The sequence below is a fragment of the Amblyomma mixtum genome, chromosome 6 (assembly GCF_055824585.1).
Source record: "Amblyomma mixtum isolate Tamu chromosome 6, ASM5582458v1, whole genome shotgun sequence".
Classification (NCBI taxonomy): Eukaryota; Metazoa; Arthropoda; class Arachnida; order Ixodida; family Ixodidae; genus Amblyomma; species Amblyomma mixtum.
In genome coordinates, this window is record NC_143017.1 from 23,040,835 (window position 1) to 23,062,894 (window position 22,060).

The following is a 22,060-nucleotide window of genomic DNA, read 5'->3' on the forward strand; positions in this document are numbered from 1 at the left end:
GCGTGCAGCATATACACTCCTCACCAAAGCACACTGTTCACGAAACAGAGATTTGGACGATCTTGGTGGCTCGGCATGTCTGTCCATCATACGGCTTTTCCAAAGACTGAATATTCCCATCAACACAAACAGGTCATAAGGCACAACATAGTTTTGGCCAACAGGCTGAAATCTAATAGTGTATGGTGTAATTTCAATGTCCTTCTTAAGAGTTCGTTGTGGTATGTCCCAAAAGAACATGGCATCACGGCACAGGATGAAGCAGTGATCAATTGTCTCAGGCACGTTACACAGACGGCAATCCACATTCCAGGGTACAAACATCCCCTTGTCATTAAGAAATGTCTTGACAGGCAGCGTCGCTGTGTAGTTTGAAAAAGAATGTTTTAGCGGCTGCCTGAATGCACATCCGCCTAACACGCTTTAGAACACTGATGTCCAAAGACCCCAGATAAGGCTGCCGATACAATGGTGTAGGGAAGAAAGACTCAGTGAGAGCCTGAGTCATCTGTTTCCTCGAGAGGCTAGAGAGGTAATCTAAAGAGAAGCGTCAGTGTCAGCAACCTCCTTAAGGAATCCCCATAAAGTCCCCTCACGAGCCTGCCCAGTCGGTGCGAATAAGTAAGGCAAATGAAAACTAAGCCGCCTAATGAGCACAGCTACCAGAAACGGGTGGCTTGCCGATTTGAAAAAGAAAAAACGGGAAACAAGTTGATGCACGAACGGTGAACAAGACCCACTCCACCACCCGCTAAGGGAAGGAACAAGTTGTCACGCCTTATGGACTCCCATTGAGAGCGCCACACGAATTTTGCAAATATTCTGTGTATTGCTTGCACCTTCCTCCTCGCACAATGCAGGACTTGAAGGACATACGCGAGCTTTGCAAACAAAAATATGTTACAGACCTGTGCCCTCGCAAACACTGAGAGTTCCCTACCCATCCAACCCTGTGTTTGCCGCCGTAGAGTTACAATTTGTGAATCCCAGTAGGCTGTACTGTTGCGAACTTGGTGCAGCGGAACGCCTAGGTACTCAAGAAGCCTACAGTCCCAGCATATGCCACCGAACTGGCTTGGCCTAGTTCCCCAATGACCCAACCAAAAGCCTTTGGATTTCTCTAAATTAAGAGCCGCGCCTGATAGATCGCAGAACTGTTTAGTCAAGTGTAAAGCCTCAAGTACACTATTTTTGTCAGAACAAAAGAGGGCGACATCATCAGCGCAGGCTAAAACTTTAACTTCACATTGAGCCAGAGAGAAACCGCGGATAGCTGCGCTGTTAATTATACTGAGACAGAGGGGTTTCAGATATAGGGCAAACAACAATGGAGACAATCGCACGATATCCCTCAACAGTTTTCAAACGATTAGTATCTTTGCTTTTGGGAATTAATATTGTGTGCCCAGATAGAAAGTGGGAGGCAGGACACCCACATCATAAGATGCTTGGAAAACTTCCATCAAAACAGGCAGCAGGCAAGGCGAAAATGTTTTATAGAATTCGCTAGTAATACCATCTGGCCCAGGAGATTTTTGGCTCTGCAGGGCAGAAATGGCTGATTGAATTTCATCCAAAGGGATAGGTCCCGTCACTATAGCACACTTCTCATCGTCAAGTTGAGGGAAGTTTCCGGGTAAGGAACTTTAATCGAAACCCTGATTTGGATGTTCGCAACTGCCAAACAACTTTCGATAATAGTCGAAGAAAGCAGCAAGAATACCAGGCGCATCGCTGTATGTGCAATCACCACACTGAATTTCCAATATTTCCTTCGCAAGAGCATTCTCTCTTTCATCACTCAGGGCCCGACGAGAAGGTTGCTCGTCAAGAAACCTTCGGGACCTAGATCTTATCAAGGCCCCCTTATATCTTTCTGTCGCAAATTGTTGAAGCTGTGCTTTTACGTTATTAATCTCTTAATAATAATAAATAATAATAATAAATACTTTATTCACACCAAAGAAACAATACAAGACGCGGATGCGCCAAAGCCTCAATTGGGCTTGTAGGGCGCCGTCCGGCAGCAGCAACAACCTGTGTTACCAAATCAATTCTTTGTTTTGTGTACATTAAAACATATGCACTAGAGCTGTTCAAGCTGGGCAATAGCATCACGTAACTGTCTGCGAGTGTTCAAGTTGAAAACATTATCAGGCATCTTATTGAATATACATGGAATATAATATGACCTCATAGACATACCAAAATGAGTTCGCACTGCAGGGACAATATATCGAGAAACTTTTCTTAATGGGATTGGTTTAACGTTGTGGAACCGAAATTCAGAGTTCCAGAAATATCTGAGTACAGTGACTTGTTTGAACACAATATCAAAGGAAGGCAGACCTGAAGAAAGGAATACACTTTGCTGTTTATGGGGTATTGAATAGATGACACTCTTAGCCATATTCTTGAGAATACGGTTTATCCTATTTTTCCATGTTGCAGAACAGTTGAAGAAACAGCACATGCCATATCTCAGCAGAGAATACCCCAAAGACTGTGCAATTAAACGTCTTATGGCAAATGGCAGGTAGGCCCTTAGAGCATAGAGCAAGCATGCGACGCCTCTGAGCTTCTTACTGAGGTCTGCCATGTGCGTGTTCCAGGATAAATCACTGTCAAAGTAAATGCCAAGGTATTTCACGGACGGAACACATGTAATGGGGTAGCAAGAACATGCAGTGCAACTGGAGCTGTGCAAAAAAACCGCAGCGTTTTTCGGGATTGGCTTGTGTGCATTTCTAAAGCACACTAGATGAGTTTTTTGGGGGTTTATATCAATCAGGTTACATTGAAACCAATCATATAGATTAGTAGCGTCCTGTTGAAGTTGACGGAGTGCGCAAGAAAAATCTGTATTAGATGAGATGAGGAGGGTGTCATCTGCATATTGATAAATCTGTGATGAAGTTATAATGCTGGGGAGGTCATTAACATAGAGATTAAATAAGAGGGGTGATAAGATGGATCCCTGGGGAACACCACTATATAAGTCTATAATTCTGCTTTGCACAGGTCCAAGTTCCACCATTTGAGATCGCTGAGACACATAATTTCTTAGTAACATTTGAAAAGGACCACGAAAACCATAGCAAAACAACTTTTCACAGAGAATATCATGGTGAACAGTATTAAATGCCTTCCTGACATCAAGAAAGAGACCAAATGCCACTTCATTTTGATCAAAACTAGAATGAACGGAATCCGACATCTTTTCTAATAACGTTTGGGTACCAGAACCAGCAACAAATCCGTATTGATGTGGGCTAAGCACGTTATGCCTCAGCAAAAATGCTGACATTGTACATAAGACGTGTTTTTCTCAAATTTGTGATATACACGACACGATAGATATTGGGCGATAATTCGAGATATCATTTCTTTTGCCACCCTTGTAAAGTGGTATAACGCGCGCTTGTTTAAGAGAGCATGGTAAGAAGCCACTTTCAATCATATCATTTAGCATAAAAAGAAGGACACACTTCAAGCTTTGGAAGTTTCTGGAAAGGTCGCTGATAAATATTCCATCAATTCCAGCCGATTTGTTATGCCGTAGACTGGAGATTATGCTGAAAAGATCTGGCTCTGTTATGTGTGGAAGAAATGCTGAGTCAATCACAGAAGAAGGAAGTAACGGCGAACGTGATGTGGCACGGGCAATGCGCTGTTCTTTAGAAAAAAAGTTATTAAAATCATTTGCCAAAGAGGATGTCAAGTGACCAAAACTATGCTCTATTGCGTCCTTGACCGGTCTACGCTGACGCCCACGCAGTTCGTTCACGATAGCCCAAGTTTTGGCCACGTCATGGTGGCAATTGCGAAACTGGCTAGCATAGTAACGCCTTTTAGAGGACCGAAGAAGAGCGGTTACTTTGTTCCTAGCAGCCCGAAATTCATTTCGTAAGTTTGCATTTTTTGGTGAAGCGCGACATTTTGACCACAGCGCTTGTTTGCATCTAACGGCTGCGAGAATGTCAGCTGTAAGCCAGAAGCAATTATTATTTCGTTTTTTGACAATGATACTTTTTTTGCAGGATTCTTTTAAATTTTTAAGAACCAAAACAAAGTTATCGTAGGCGGTATCTTTGTTATTTCGTGATATAAATGAGTTCCAGTCGAAGGATGACACCTTACTGTCAAATAGTTTTCGATCTAGTATAGTCATAACACACCTGCTATCATTAGGTTTCTGTGCAGAATCGACCTTAGCAAAGTGGCATAGTGTAAAGTAATGATCCGCTAATTTCTTTCGAATGACAGCTGCCATAACATAAGACAAGTCCGACGCGCGTACGTTAACGTGGTCTATGCAAGTTTTACACAAACTGTTGTTTACGATCTCTTCTCTAGTAGGATCTGAAAGTAGTGTTTCTATACCATGATCCGCAAGGGCATTTAGGTAGCTTTGTGCAGATGCTCTCTCAGGCTTTAACAGATCAATATTCAAGTCAATAAATATTCTTCGAGATAGGCACCCGGGCTAACCCTCTCTAACTCATGTAGCTCTGTCAGGGTGCGCCCAAGCTCACGAAGGTGATGTCTTTTCAGGAAAGCAATTCTTGCTGAGGCGTCAATTGCCAAGTTTTTGATCTCCTGTTTAAACAAGTCCCACTTTTGAAAAACGGACAGATCACGGCGTGACCATACGTCTTTCAAACACGTAGGAACAGCACGTTGAAAGATTTCGTCTGAGAGCAGACAGTTATTCATCTTCCACAACTCACATCGAGGGTGAAGCACATGCCGAGTTTACCTCCCTATCTGAAGAGACACCATACAGTGATCACTGAAGAAGATGGGCCGCACCCAGTAGCCAAACACACTTGCTAACGCGTCTACAGAAACGTAAATTCTGTCAAGGCGAGCATTAGAGGAAAACTGAAAGTGAGTGAAATGTATACTGTCGCCTTTTGCCTGTCCCACATCCACAAGATTATATTCAGAAACCAAATCGGTAAGTAATGCAGCACTAGGGTCATATCTTTTACATACCACTGATCGGTCCTCAACCCTACAAACGCAATTAAAATCTCCCAAAAATATAATTTTGCGGTCTGTGCACAAATGTTCAACTAATGACAGAAAGAAAAGCCTTCTATCGCGCTGCTTTATGGGGGCATAAACACAAATAATCCGCCACTCTATACCTGAAATTGTGAGATCACAGCATATAAGTCGCCCCTCGTCATCTATACAATAAGACATGGCTGTCATCTCTAGCGTGTTCGCCACGAATAGCATACAACCTCCGGATAAGCCTCTCGCGTGGCTAACAATAATGCTGTATTCCGACAAAAAAGGCTCGAGAGCAGCTTCTGTCTCTTCATCAGAGGACAACTTTGTTTCCTGGATAGCGGCTACACGCACGCTCCATTTCTTTAAGAGATGCCGTACCTGCTGTTGCCTCCTACGATTACGCATACCCCTAACGTTAAGGGTAGCGACTTGATATGCTGCGGCGCACGCCATTTTTTGTGCCAGTCTGAACAAACGCCATCCCCTGGAATGGGGTGGCCCGCCTCCAAATTGGCGGCCTCTCGGGCAGACATCGCCCTCCTCTTTAACGCCGCCCTTCCCGTCGCCTCTAAACATTGTGCTTTGTGGTCACCGCCATCGATACACACCTCGTCAGCATCTGCTGGACGTTTCAAAGGTGCGGAGCTCTCCATGTCTTCCTCTGAGACAGCCAAGGCCTCGGCCCACGAACCCGAGGGGAGCACATCACTCGCTGCCACACTGACAGCCGACAGAGAACCGGACACGCCAGAGATCGACGCCACACACGGCTCACCGTTACCCTCCAACGACGAAGCCGAATCAGCAACAGAGGAGGATCGGCAAGCATTCACTGGCTGAATCGCCTCGACTGACTCCACAGGAGGCATATCCGGACGTTGTCCTGTGGCGACGAGCTGTTCCTGTGCAGCAAGCACAGCAGTCTCTGTAGCACTCAGGGGGGGGGGGGGGGGGGGGGGGCTCGGGTCCGGCGGTTTTCGTTCTGGAGGTGCGGATGCTAGATGGCCAGTCGCCTCAGATTCCGTGTTGATTGGAGATGTTGAAGTCTTCTGTTCCCCATCTATTCGATGCTCACGACTTAGTTCTCCGGTCGCGTCGACAAGCTCAGACGCATCCATGATGTGTTCTGATGCCACGTCATCTTCCCGTGACCACTGGCCTTGACGCAGCCTGTCAGCGTAGCTCAAGACGCAGTTCTCCACAGTATGGCCAAATCGTCGGCACTGGGTGCATCGAGGCGTGCGACACTGGCGCCGTACATGTCCAACCCGGCTGCATCGGAGGCATAGTGGAGGTCTCCCTGGGATAACGACTAATGCCTGCACGCCATAAACATTAAGTGTGTGTGGAATTGTGCTTGCATACACTCCATCCTTGAGTGTGAGGGAGATTACACGGTTCGCCGTTTCCATATGCTCCATCCCTGGGCACCGCCACTTTTCACGCTCCACAGACTGAATCGTGCCATAAGGCTCTAATGCTTCCACAATCCTCCGGTGCTCCATATTGCGGGGAAGCCAAAGGAGCTTAACCTTGACGTTCTTAGTATCCGGGTCAAACACCATGCACCTCAGTCCTTTGACAGGAAACTCCGCTTTGTTACAAGCTTCTGCTTGGAAGAATTACTCTCGCAGGTAACCATCCACACGTGGCTCATTTGTTATTGACCAATGCACAAAATTTCCCGGAAGTCAGGTGCTCGGTACGGGCGACCCTTAAGGTCAGCATGCAGGAAAACGGTATTAAGGAGAACATTACCGGTAGGCAATCGGGGAAGGACAACTTTGTACGAGTCCGTAGTGTCCTGAGATGTCGGAAGACCTGGGCCAACGGCCGATGCGCTGTTTCCAGCAAGGAGCATGTTGATGCACAGCCGCACAGAACGGCTTCTTCCTCTTCCTCACACGGACACAAACAGCGCGGAGTGATACACCTCTCTTTATTTTTTTCTGCGGACTACTTCCGTAGCCTTCACAGCGTTGCACATGATGTATGAAACGGATTATAGCTACTGGAAATACACAATAAACTGGCCCATCCTTGAGACCACTGCTGAATATTTGAAAATAAAGGAACGAGTCAGACCATTATATTCGCGTCAAGCTGCAGCGCCTAATTGGCTGTGCAGTATAGCCTATAGTTATCATCATCATCATCACCAGCATGACTACATACACCTCAGGGCAAAGGCCTCTCTCTTGTCTGTGCAATTAACCCTGTCCTTCGCCAGCTGCGGCCACCGTACTCCCGTAAATTACCTAATCTCATCTGCCCACACAACTTTCTGCCACACCCTGCTACGCTTGCCTTCTCTTGGAATCCACTCCGCTACCCTTAAAGACCAGCGGTTATGATTCCAACCAGGATATGATTAAGCCGCATTTGTTCCCTCACCCACTCCGCCCACTTCCGGTTTCCTAACATTACACCTATCATTTTTCTTTCCATAGCTCACTGCATGGCTGTTTTCTTAAGTTAAACCCTTCGTGTTAGCCTCCACGTTTAAGCCCCGTAGTTGTGTGATGGTAAGATACAGCTGTTGTATACTTTTCTCTTGAGGTATATTGGTTCACCGGTAGGCACCCTGAGACACTTCGGATCGAGCTCCGCACCTCCTGAATGCGAGGAAGATGCTCAAACGACTAGGCCACCGCTACGGTGATCCACTCCATTCCTATTCTTCTAGTTATTTCCCTCTCATGATCCGGATCAGCGGTCACTACCTGCCCTAAGTAGACATATTCTATTAACACTTCCAGCACCTCGCAACATATGGTGAACTGCTGTTCCTTTGCGAGTTTGTTTTACACTACTTTTGCTTTCTGCATGTTAATTGTGAGGCTTACCATTCTGCTCTGAATACGTAAGTTATTGATTATTATTTGCAGCTCATCTCTTCAATGACTTAGAAAGGCAATGTCATCACCGAATCGCAGATTACTTAGGTATGCTTATTTACTCATATCCCCAACTGTTCTCAGTCCAGGCCTAGGAATACCTCCTGTAAACGGGCGGCATTGGCGAGATCGTGTGTTCCTACCTGACAACCTTCCTTATTCGAATTTTATTGCTTACATTATGAAGGACTACGGTAGCTTTGCGCTCGTTACAGACATCTTGCAGTATTTTCAACTAACACTCTTCTACAACCTGATTCTGCAATGCTTCCATGACTACTGATGTTTACACTCAGTGAAATGATTTTTTCATAATAAATGAGTGCTCCATAAAGGGATTGTTTGTATTCTGCTCATTTCTCTATTACCTGATTGCTGGTGTGAATAAGGTCTATTGTCGAGTACCTTTTGCGAAAGCCAGCCTGATCATGTGATTGATTGAAGTGTAACGTTGTCCTGATTATATTTAAGATTACCATAGTAAATACCTTATAGGCAACTGACAGTATGCCGATCGGTCGGTAATTTTTCAAATCCTTGAGGTCTCCTTTCTTAAGAATTAGGGTAATATTAGCGTTATTCCAAGCTCCTCATATGTTTGAGGTCTTAAAGCGTTGCGTAAACAGGATAGCTAGTTTTTGTAGCATAATATCCCCTCCGTCCTTCAAGAGATATGCTGTTACCTGATCCTCACCAGCCGTTTTCCTGTTTTTCATATGCCAGTGAGGCTTTCTTTACTGCCTGAATCGTTATTGGCGGAATATTCTATTGCGCTCCGGATACTGGTTCTCTAATTAACGGGTTAATTACATTGGCTACTGTGTAGATTTGTGTATAAATCTTCGGCTGCTATAACTATCTCATCGATATTGCTAATGACGTTTCCCTCTTTGTCTCTTAGCCCATATATCTTGTTTTTAGGTATGCCCATTTTTCAATTCACTGCTGTTACGCTATCTTCGTTCTTTATGGCATGCTCGATTTTCTCCATATTAAACTTCCTTATGTCGACCATCTTGCGCTTATGTTTTAACTGTGAAAGCTCTGCCAGTTCTATGCTGTCCGCAGGGTTAGACACTTTCATGCTATGGTGTTTCTTTATCACAATTTTTTTTTGTTTCCTGAGATAGCTAGCTGGTTTCTTGTCCAGCCATCCTACGTTCCACTTCTATTGCGCACTCCCTAACTATAGCTTTGAGATTGTCGCTCATTGTTTGAACATTATTATCGTCGTCCTCACTTAGAGGCGAATATCTTTCTGCACCGATATCTGAATTCCTCTACTTTCCCTGTTACCGCTAACGCGTTAAAGTGCTTTCGTTTCACTAAATTCTTCCGTTCTTCTTCAGGTCTAAATAATTCGAGACCTTACCATTCTGTGGTCGCTACAACGCACCTTTCCGAGGACCTTCCCGTCCTCCACGATACGAGGGTGTGCGCATAGTATGCAGTCTTTCATTTTTAGTCACACCATTGCGGATCATACACATCCACTTCCTGTTCGTCCGTTTTCGGAAGAAGGTTTTCATGATCCGTAAATTATTTCTCTCCGCGAACTGTACTAATAGCGCCCCTTGCTGTCAGTAGAGCCTGTGCCATAGTGGCCTACCGCCTGGTCTTCGGCCCGCTTCTTGCTTACCTTCACAATGAAGTATCCCATTAGCACAATTTACTGTGACTTTTGCTTTGTTTACCGACCATTCTACGTCTTCATAGAAGCTTTCAGCGATCTGGTTTGTGGGCACGGCTGGTTGTAGGCGCGTAGGCCTTTACTATCTTCAACTTGTGCCTCTTATTAAGCCTAATTACGATAGCTTCCACCCTCTTGTCAATACTCTAACACTCCTCGATGTTGCCAGTTATATCCTGATTGATGAGGAATCTTACACCTAGTTCTCGTCTTTCTGCTAATCCACGATAGCACAGTACGTGCCCGCCCTTTAGTACAGTATACGCCTCATCTGTCGTCCGAACCTCACTAAGCCCTATGTCGTCCCATTTAACACCCGCTAATTCCTACAACAGCACTGCTAAGCTAGCCTCACTGGATAAGGTTCTAGCGTTAAACGCTGCCAGGTTCAGCTACCAATGGCGGTCTGCCCGGAGCAAGTGCTTCTTAGCACCCTCAGCTACTTCGCAGGTCTGACTACCGCCTTGGTCAGTTGCTCCGCAGCCACTGTGGACTGAGGGCCAAGGGTTAATTGGTTTGAACTTGTAGAAAGTTGTGCCCATGTACTACACCATGGTGGCCAAATCCTGCTCTCTTGAGGGAGTGCATCGTCGCTTCTGGTAACCGAAGTCAAGCCGTACAATTGGTCTGGTTATGCAGTTCTATCGACACGCGGAGTTCATTTTTTTTTTAATCAGGTGGAGAATTGCTTAGCGGTGGAGATCACACAGACGTGGCTTAGCGATCATGAAGGTTTTTCTTTTAGCGGTTATCATACCTTTCACCTGAATCGAGTTGGTAGACGGGGCGGGGGCGCTTGCTTGCTAGTGTTGGATAGCATGCATTGTGAGAAGGAAGATGAAATATCTGCGTCAACAGCTCATTACGAAATCCTTTCTGTGCGCCCTGGCAGAATTATATTTGTTGTTGTTTATCGTCCTCCAGATGGCAATATCGATGACTTTTTTGAATATATGAAGAATGTCTTTGAATTTTCCACATACTTGTGGTTACACTATTTTTGTAGGCGGGGATTTCAACATTAATATAGACGAAAATTCTCCCCGACGAACTCGTATGTTGCTTCTTCTGGAATCTTATTTCCTTCAAAATGTTATTAAACTGCCCACACGCGTAACTCCCTCGTCAGCAACAATGCTTGACCTGTTAATTGTCAGCGAGTCGACTGTGCTTACATCGGCAGGAGTCATTGACAGTTCCCTCAGTGACCATCTTCCAGTTTATGCAATTTTTACTTATGATGTCACACATACTAAGCCTAGCATGAAAACACAAAAGAAAATGCAGCATATTAATTGTGACGCGTTAGATACTTTCAGAAGTGCTGTTATCAAGTTTGGCTGGGGGCCTGTACTGAAATATACAAATGCTGATGAAGCATTCCATTTTTTCTTACAACAGTTCATTTTAATTTATAGAGAATGTTTTCCATACAAGACGGTTAAAGCAGCTAAAAAGGCTCGCAAGCCCTGGGTCACGGCCCATATTCTTGAAATGATTTCAAAGAAAAACAATCTGTATCAGAAATTCCTTAAAAGTCGCGACTCAGAGGACTTCTTAGTCTTCAAACGACATCGGAATAAACTAAATGCTGTCCTAAAGAAAGCGAAAAATGTCTATCACATCAACCTATTTTATGGCATCAAAGATCAAAAGATCGTTTGGAAAAGACTAAACACATTGTTGTGTAAGGAGCAATCTAATGTGCCTAGCACTTTAATTATTGATAACGAAACATTTACCGGTAAAGACCTAGCTGACAAATTCAATGACTACTTCGTTTCGCTTGTAGATTCTGAACATGATCCTAGTGCTATTGATTACATAGACAATTATAAGTCCAATACTCTCTTGCTTACTTCGTGTGACGACACGGAGGTACTGTCAGCCTTCAGGCGTATGAAAGTTAGTAAATGTGAAGACCCATTTGGAATTAAAATGCAACCAGTTATGCATGTTATAGATATTATTTGTCCAATTTTAGCTCACATTTATAACTTAGCTCTAGATACAGGTATATTTCCTTTTGAAATGAAAAAGGCAAAATTGATTGTCTTACACAAAGGCGGTTCTAAAGGTGTTCTCATTAATTACAGGCCTATATCTCTTTTGCCAATATTTTCCAAGGGCTTAGAGCGAATAATTTGTGTACGCCTGTCTGATTTCCTTCAAAAATATAATGTCATTACAATGAAACAGTTCGGATTTAGGCAGCACTCATCTACAGAGCTGGCACTGCTCCGACAAAAAGAATTCATTCCCACGTATATTGAGAACAAAACGAGCACTTTAAGAATATTTCTAGACTTCTCAAAAGCCTTTGACAGAATAAACCATACTATCCTTCTCTTAAAACTTTCTGCATACGGTATTAGGGATAAGATGCTTAATTTAATTTCCAATTACCTCAGTAACCGCGAACAGTTTGTCACTGTTGATAATTTTCACTCTGCTAACAGGCCTCTTAAACATGGAGTTCCCCAGGGAAGCTTACTGGGTCCGCTGCTATTCAATATATATATTAACGATCTAATAAATATGCATAAAGAAGTTGAATATGTAATGTATGCAGAAGACACCACTTTCTTTTTAACTGGCTCAGACGTAAATGGCTTAGTGGCAAAAGGAAATGAAGTCTTGGATAAACTGCATCTGTGGTCTATCAAACATTCTCTCTTAGTTAACTCAAGTAAAACAAAAGCTGTATTTTTCAGATCCAAAAACACGAATTATAACATAGAAAATCCTCTGAGATTGGGGGTGAATGGCATAGAAATGGCTAAGGTAGTCAAATCTGTGGGTGTTTACTTTAATGAATACATGCTGTGGGATGCTCATATTGAGCATCTACAGACCAAGTTGTCTCGTACAGTCGGAATTCTTAGAAAACAGCAATATATGCTACCTGAAAGAACCAAGCTTCTTTTGTATATCGCACTGTTCGAATCCAATATAAGATATTGTAACTTAATCTGGGGCAGCACTACAGCAACCAATAGAAAAAGCTGTTAACAGTACAAAAAACGGCGCTGAAAGCAATAGCAAATGTGCGTTCTTTTTTGTCTTCTGCGCCTTTATGCTCAAAATATAATTAAAGTTTCCTCGTTTTATGATTTTCGCCTCCTTCAACTGTACAAATCCTTGTCCGAACGTCGAAAGCCGTTCTTAGAAGAAACTATCAATTTACGCGAAAATACGCACTCCCATCTAACTCGCCATCATGAAGTTTGGTATGTTCCACGTCCTCGCACTAATTACGAATTTCAGACACTAAATTACGCCTTACCTACTTTGCTTAATCAATTTCGCCTACCCAGCTCTTCCATTCGTTTACCTTCGAACCAACAGATGAAAACTTTATTTTTATAATATTTGCTAGCCTTGCCTTTGCGATACCTTGATTGCTCTTTGTGTTGCAATGTGTTTCCTTTGAAATGCCTTTTCTTTTTGTATGTGATGCAAGATATATTATGTTGATTGCTTTTCCGGTTGCGGATAAATTGTACATTCTTATTTTTTCAATTTCTTTTTTGTTATGTTCAAATTGTGGACTAAGTGCTTTGTATGTTTGTATGTATGCTTTATATGCTTTCATTATCCCTGCCGTCGATGTAGTTTAGGTGAAGGGAACGTTGTCAAGCCGCAATATTGCGGCTTCCCCCCCCCCCCGCCTCCTCAGCTATGTATTTTCTTTACATGTCTGGAATAAAGTTGACTTGACTTGACTTTACTTGACTTGAATTGCGCGGCGCCGGGATTCGAATCCCGGTTCTCTTGCACGCGAGGTGGATGTTCTACCTCTAAGACATCGCTGCATCGATGTGTGAACACAGTTCACCTAGGCAAAACGACGTGTAAGGGCAGAAGTACAAATGCATTGGCTACTGTGACTCTGTGTACGATGTTTAATTTTTCTCTGCATTTTTTCAGCGTGTTTTTGCATAGATATATCTTCTTGCGGCAATGTCTTATATTACTGGCCCTGCACTACTACATCATCGTTTGCCTGCCATCGCCAGATCCATCCCAGTGCTCGCCTGTGCTTCCGGCTGATTACAATGATGAAACGTCGTCTTGGGCAGCACCATTCACGGCAGGCCACCTGCATCAACTCTGCGTAAAAACGAGTGCCTGCTTGTCAACAGCTGCAGTCCGGCGGGGAGCACGAGCCGGGCGTGAACGCTGCTTTTGCTTTCATCCAGGTGAGCCTATCTTCTAGTAGCTGTCAAGGCCCTTTTGCTCTGCCGGACTGCAACCAACTGCTTTAGAAATGACATATAGTGACAGTATCGCAAGCATGAAGCCGTTTCCAACTGAGAGCCGCTTCCTTGAGTGCCTTGCGTGTGGCAATAGTTATTACATAGGCAACAAAAGCTCTGGAATTTTTAAGAACGCGTTCAAGAGTATGAGGCTAGTAAACGAGGACGCATTTTTATGCCTCATCTGCACTAAAAGCAAATCGCGTTTTTCGCATGGGCAAACGGGCACTGGCTTTCGGGTGAAGGATCAACAAACGAAATACCTGAGCCCTTTTGAAGGACATAATGATGAAATTGAGCCGTCTTTTGCATCATCTCGAGCACTTGAGAAAAACAGTAAGGACAGTCAGCAAAGCTTACCGATATGAACTGAATACTAGAATATCAAAACAAAACAATCAAGACGATGGAGTCAGCTATTGAGCTGTGCTCATGTAAATACGACGACATGTTTACCATCATGGAAACTCAGGGAAAGGATATAAAATAGTTAATGAAAAAGTTAAACAAGCTCGAAGAACAGTTATTCGAAAGAGATGAACGGCTTCTTCGCTTAGTAGTAGAAGTTGATTGACTTGAGAACTATTCCCGTAGGAATAACAACGATTCATCACATTAAGTCCACTGAGGATGCGACCGTTGAAGTAATAGTTCAGTCAACTGCCGAAAAGCTACAGCTTCCTCTCCCTGGTAACAAAGACATAGTGGCAGCAGACAGGATAAATGTACGGTCGAACACTCCCTCTCCGATCCTTTGCGGTTCGCAAGTAGGGAACCAGCGATCAATGGATTGAAACTAAAGGTTCACTAAAAACGGAGGACATAAACATGAACAAATATTTAACGCACAATACAAAAAGGATTCTGTGGCACAGTAAGGAACGAGCGGAGGAAAACGAAAACAGCTATGTTTGGGTTCGAGAAGGGAAACTGCTCGTTTGGGAACGAGCGGGTGCTTCAGCTATTGGAATCGAGAGTGAAAAAGATTTGAAGAAGATATCTTAAATGGCCAACATCCCCATTGTAAGCTTGGGGAACTGCGGTACCAACCTTAAGCAAGAAGCAAAAAATATATTTTCTGTGTTTCATCTGAACGCACAAAGCATTCGTAAAGAAAAGCGAGGGGCTTGCTTCTTATCTTAATGGCCTTCAATCCCAATTTAATGCTCTAGGGTTCACAGATGCTTGGTAGACAGAGCCGGGGGAAGGGGGGGATTAAAATTACTTAAACAACTACAGATCAATTTCAGTTTTATCAATATCTGCAAAAGTAGCAGAGGACGCAATAAATAAGCGATTATGCCATATATTGATCGAATGAAATAACTACACCTCGCTAATACGCTTTCAGAAAAAAACAACTGGATCTGCCTTAATAGATATCAAGAACAACTATTAAATAATGTTGAAAATAAATTTGTAACTGCTGGAATCTTTTTTACTTGCGCAAAGCATTTTATTCAGTTGCACATAATATACCAATCCGAAGACCGAGCGACTATGGAATCAGGGGAATCGCATCACACCTGATAACAAGCTATCTAAGCAAGGACACCAAAACACTGAAGTAAATAATATAAAAACAGATAGTGGCACTTTCTTAACAGGTATCTTAAAAGGTCGACTGTTTTAACAGGATCCAACTTCTGTTACACATAAATGATATAGTTAACTTGCCCCTCAAAAATGATATTGTAATATATGCAAACGACATTAATGTATTTTTTTCACTTACACGGTTCATGAGATACAGGCAGGAGCAAATTTCTGGTTATCCGCGCTGACTACCTGGCTCAATTCAAACCAATGTCAGTTGAATGTTAGCAAACCAAAATTTGCACTTTTCAGAGCAAAAAACTAAGACCTCGAAACTGATCTTGCGCTGTGATTTGAAGGTAATAACCTTGCTCGAGAAGGCGCAATAAAGTTCCTTGGTGTCATTTTTGAGGAGCACATGTTATGGACAGACCACACTGATTACAAATGGAGCAAGATAGCTCGTTCTGTTGGTATTCTTACCAAATTTCGAACAATTCTTCCAATCACAGCAAAAGTTCTGATATACTATTCTTTAGTCCACTCTCACTTGTACTACAGTTTACTCGTATGGGGTTCTACCACTCAAATAAACATAACAAAACTTTTAATTGTGCAAAAAAGAGCTCTTCGTGCTATTCAAAACATCCCGATTTCTGTAAGTATGTGGTGAATATTTTGCAAAACATGATATTCACTATTAATATATAATGTTCACTATTGATCAACTCTAAAGAAAGAAACTAATGATTCTGATTCAGAAGCTTGCAGAGAAAAACAAACGCGAATTTGAGCGAACTTACCTGACTCACATTGGGTACAGTTGTCAGCATACGAAATATAACATCCCACGAGCTCGAACTAATTATGGATTATAGAAATCAACATACCTCATACCGCATCTGCTTGTGGCTTGCCCGGTTATCGAAGATTTACTACCAGAAAAGGTAGTTCCGGAAAGATTCGAAAACCGTGTCCAAGAAATTTTGCTTTGTTTATGACAGCAAATTGAAATCACAATTGCGATGTTATTCCTTCTTTACAAAATACTGTTTCCTGTTGTCTTGCCTGTTCCACATCAATCTGTTTGAATATTTTTGCTTTGTTTATTTGTTGTAAGATTATTTGCTCTATTTGCAATCTGAAGTGTGTTTTATGTACGCTTTTTTTTTCATGCATTGCTATAATGACGAGTTCTTGTTTATTCCTTTGCTCCTATACTGCCTTGGTTTTGGTTTTTGGTGGTTTCACGTCCCAAAGCGACTCGGGCTGTGAGGGACGCCGTAGTGAAGGGCTGCGGAAATTTCGACCACCTGGGGTTCTTTACCGTGAACTGACACCGGACAGTACAGGGGCCTCAAGAATTTCGCCTCCATCGAAATTCGACCGCCGCGGCCGGGATCGAACCCGCGTCTTTCCGGTCAGCAGCCGAGCGCCATAACCGCTGAGCCGCCGCGGCGGCTCTTCCTATACTAACCATTGTACCAATGTACTAGTCCTGATGCATGCGATACAGTGTTTTAGTGTTCAAGCATGTTTGATTGTTCTGGGTGAGCAGGCCATTATCAGGTGGGAAATCACCTTTCGCTCTCACCTTCCTTTTCCTTGATTTGCGGAATACAAATCAGAAGTACAGATATAAATAAAAAAAATTACGTTATCTTGTTGTCAAACGCGCTCGCGATACTCAGAAGGTTTCCATGCCTTCACTTCGGAGCTTTTTAAATTTGCTGCCTTTGTAGCATACGTTCGGGCTTTCGACAGCCCCAAGCAAAATAAAGATCTCAGTGCAATGCCCAGGGCTTACGGTCTCACTGGGCAAAGGTACTGCCAGCTGTCGCTCCAGTCCCGCTGACATCGGTGTGTCCGAATCATCCTCATTAGGGCGTTCCGCAAGGGGCACGAACACGACAAGCTGTGACCAAGGTTCGCGAAGACGGCCCGTTCTCGAAGTTTGTCATTGCTTCGAGAGCTACGGCTTATTCGTACTGAGGCGCAGTACCGAGTCAATGCTCACGTGGGGCATGCACGTCAGGGCTTTCTCAACGACAAACCTACGTCATAATGATGGGATCGGCTCGTCGCAGACATGACGTCTACTCGACACAGCCCTTCGTAATTTGAACTCCACCACCGGTGACAAAACACTCAGTTACAGGACATGTTCTGAGTACATTATCAGAATCTATATTACATGTTTGTGTAGTGAACACTTCTTTTGTTTTATCTTTCTGTTTCTTCGCGTGGGAAAGAATTCCTGCGAAATAGTGTACAGTCCCGATGAAAAGAAACAGCGAAGCTTATGCCTACCGCTGCTTGATTTTTTTTATACAGCCCTTTTACCATTGTAGTAAGATAAAGACTTTAGAGCCGTCTTAAAATATATCACGAATAATTCTAGCGTCATTTTGGTACCAGCCAAGTAAAAGCGTGATGAAAACAGATACGAACAGCAGAGCGCGTAGACTCCGCTATGTGCTCATTTCTGTTTAACGGCTTTGTTCGTCCCACCCTTCCTTCTAAATAAAAGGTGGCGTCAAAGAACAGTCGATAGTGACCATCAAAAAATCTAAATACCACGGGGACATTGTAGTATCTTGTAACCATTGCCGGAATTCCGCTTCTAACCTTCCCTGAACACAGCGGATGAAGTTACCTTCTATAGGGTATGCCTCTTACCAGGTCCCGAAGCAGGAGAATGTATGGCCCACTGCGTGCCATCCAGTGCACGGGCGTGTTTTCGAGAAAGGATGGTAGGCAACGAAGATCACCCACCTTAACTTTTGTATAGGCTTTCTTGCTTGTAGTGTAATCCAAGCCCTTGTTACTGACAAAGAAAGTGCCTTTGTACGAGTGTACTGATGGATTTATTGGTCTCCGGCCATATTATTCTTCTACGGTAGGTCAGCGATCATTGAGTGCTTGTAGAATTGTTGTTGTCTCGCGCCTGCCACTGTTTCAAGACTTTTCATTTTTCTTGTGCATGTTGGTGTATTCAATGCAATGCCTTAAACTCCTGAGTCAAAAACCTTTAAAGAATTACTTGACAAGCCAGTCAAGATTGACCAAAGTAACATGTGTTTCCTGCGTATCCTCAACCTGATTAGCCGATCGCCTAAAGTTATGGAGGATCCACCACTCACGCTGAATGTATTTTCCATGACCAAGACCTGCACAAGAGGAGTTATTTTCCGTCAGACTGTCTAGTCATTTCGCTCACTCTGCTGCAGCCAATGAAGGCAACACACCTATCTCACTGTCCAACATCGGAGATACATTCGAACTTTTTTTCAAGAAATATGATGCGTCCCAAATGGCTAAAAGCTTTGCTTCCGAAGAAACGTATCGGCTTTGGAGTTTGCCGACACATCAGTACCAATTTCTTCACTCAATCGACCCATGTCTTATATCAAGACTCTCACCCAGAATTCCTCGCCATCTGGAAACGCTTTATCATCGACTTCGTCTGAATGCTGCATATACAAACGGCTTGCGATACCGTTTTGGACAAATGAACAGTCCGCACTGTGACAACTGTGCCTCGATAGAAACTGTGGTGCATATCTTCCTTCAGTGCCCTGCGTATGCTAACGAGCGTGCGTACTATGAGCATTGCATGCAGAAGCTCTGCCAGTGCCCCTAACAATGGACAAGTTTTAGGTCGCTTAGCCTGCTTTGGGCAACAGAGACTTGCAATGAACTTTCTATTTACGTATCTTAAAGACATTGGACATCTCGACAAGCTTTAAATTCACTTGCACATTACCTTCATGCATTCTTCATGCAGTGAACTATGTCAGGCCATTTGTCGGACTATGCACTCTATCATTCCATAGGTTACATCAATACTCGTCATTGCATCCTTAGTACCCATTTCATGGCCGCATTATATCTTCGTTTTTTTTGCCTCTTCCACACTGCTCTCCTTCTGTCTTTATCTCCCAAATTCCCCTCCCTACGCAGAGTAGCATGCCAGCGATTTTTAAACGCCGGCTAAATTCTCTGTATTTCATTAAAGAGTTTCTCACTCTCTCTCTCACTGTCATCCACAAAGAGACTTTACTCCGTGATGAACAATGGTTATAACTGCGACTACACAAAAACTGTGATCATACCACAACGGTGGTAGCGCAGTTTAGAAATGCGTCCTGTGTGCGGGCAGCGCAGAGTTCGATCTCCAGCGCCATCATGTAACTACTGGCTGTAATAGGAACAGACTTTCCCCTGGCAAGGTGAGCTTTTGAAATTGCAGCCTTTAAAAGCACTGCTGGTGCATTTTAAAACGCAAGTCATCATCATTGAATCGATAATAAGCTGCGTATGTGAGCTCCGAAGGCATTTGTTTCAGGCATGCTTCCGAAAGTGCGTCCTCGTGACCACTGGTTGCTCTGGGAATCGGAATCTCCGCATATCACTACTCCCGTCTTCAGTTCAATTATGTCTATATCAGTCAAAAGGTCCACTGACCTCTAATTAACTCGGTACTGCATCAGTTGTCACCTCCTTATCCCTCGACACCTCCCAGTTTTATCCGCCCAAATGACTTTCGGCCGCCACTTGTTTTGTTTTCCTTTTCTCGTAATACACTCCGCTGCTCTTAGCAAGCATCGGATTTCTTCCCTTCGCACTCGTGCCATGCCGAAGTCCATGTTTTCTTTGTGATTTAAGTGAAGATTTCATTCACTCATGCTTCTTCTTGGTACACTCTGCTCTGTTACATTAATCCTACATTCAACACTTTGATTTTCTATAGCTCTCTGAGCTTCTCTGAGCTTAATTTCAACTGTTTTCAAAAGCCTCTAAAATTCTCTCCACGTGAGGCTAACGGAAAAATACAACTATCATGTGTTTTCCTCTTGAGCGATACGGTTAAGTTCCTATTTATGGCGTACTTGTGTAGGTGGTGGCCAAATCTTGTTCTAGGGACAGGGTACATTATTAGCTCGGTCCACCAAGATAGCGATGCACCCCAGGTCTGGCAACTATATTGCGCCAACACAATATGTTTGATAGAAATTCATAACCAAGTCCGCAATGTGGACTAGTATTGGCGAAGTATGCCAACAACGCACCCTCACCAGAACAGGGTTGGCCACCTTTTTCTAGTCAGAGTTCCCAGTAAGTAAAAACGTCTGCGCATCACGAAATATTTTTTTTCTACCTGAGCATGAAAGCGAGGTAGCTGAGATGCAAGTAGTTGTGAAGCACTTAAAACACAGGATAAAATTTGCAGCAGGATAAGGGATTTTTGACCAATATATTGAGAAGCCGCTAACGTATTTTCGCTATTACAAGCACATCAGCGACAGAAGCGACGGCTGCCAAAAGGCCGGAAGCACAGCCGGGCCAGACAGAACACAGACAGGTGGCCGGGACAACTAAACGTGGCTTATTGAGGCGAAAGCCTTTAATGCCTCATCGTTGTCAACAGGAGGTTGTCAGCAGAGGCATCACGCTTTTCTGGCCAGACCAGAAAAATCTCCTTGTGCACGATGGGACTCGAACCACCATCCTTACGTTCCGCAACCGAGCGTGCTAATAGCTACGCTACTTCCTGCCAACGCATATGTAGTTCGTTTCTACAACGCTGGAGAGCGTTTGGAGAAAGGCGTCGAATCATACGGATGCCTGCCAAACGCCCTCCAGTGCCTCCAGCATTTAAGATTCACAAACAAATGTGTACTTAACATCTTAACGACACATCAGTGACACAAGCAACAACGCTACGCTAATGGCTTTCGCTTCACCGCACTTTAGATCAACAAAGTGCCCCCTGAATTTCTTGCAGTTTGGGAGCCCTGCAGCTATTTGCGAACCACCAAGTCATCCGATGGGACCGTTTTGCGACGAAGGCCTGCATATAGCAGAATTGTCTGTAACGACTGTGATATGATGACTGAATCTGTAAGGCCGCAATTTCGACACAGTTGACACACGTGCCTAACTCTCGCGTTCAGTAATAGAAGAATTTCGTTCACGACCGGAATAAACATGACAGACATAAGCAATTGCACATTCATGGCCCTCTTGCTGCTCGGCTCGCACAGCACCACACCTGTGTCTGCTGGCGTCGCTGCGAAATTAAGTACAATCTTAGGCTACATATTGAATTCAAATAAGTGGCGCCGTGAGCAAATGATAAGCGACGATAAGGCTTCCGTTCGGACTGGAAACCAGGCAAAAGTCCCGTGTTTCTTGACGGGACCTGTCAGTAGATCTGCTATGGCGAATTGGTGGGACAATGAACAAAACGCTAAAAAGCTCTGGGAAGCACTTTGATTTGAGGACGCGTATTTCACAGGGGTCCCGGAGGCGTGTTCGCCAAATGCAGCCGGTACAACCAGCGATGACAGCGCCGCCCACCGGCAGGTAGCAGCCACATTAAGGCTGGTTATAAATATTCATTCAGAACGACGGCTTGACATCGCCGTTATGGCGCAGTGGATTAGAGCCACGTGTTGCGTATGGAAGGTCGGCCGTTCGACTCCGCTCTCTGTACTGTAATTTTATTGTTTTTTTATTTTCATTTTTTTACATTTTTTCCCTTTTAGGTCGCAAATCGTGATGCTTAGTGCCATATAACGCCGTTTAATAGGATTTATTATCCCTTTTAGGTAAGCCGTAGTGACAATCTTCAGTCACCGTGATCAATTCAC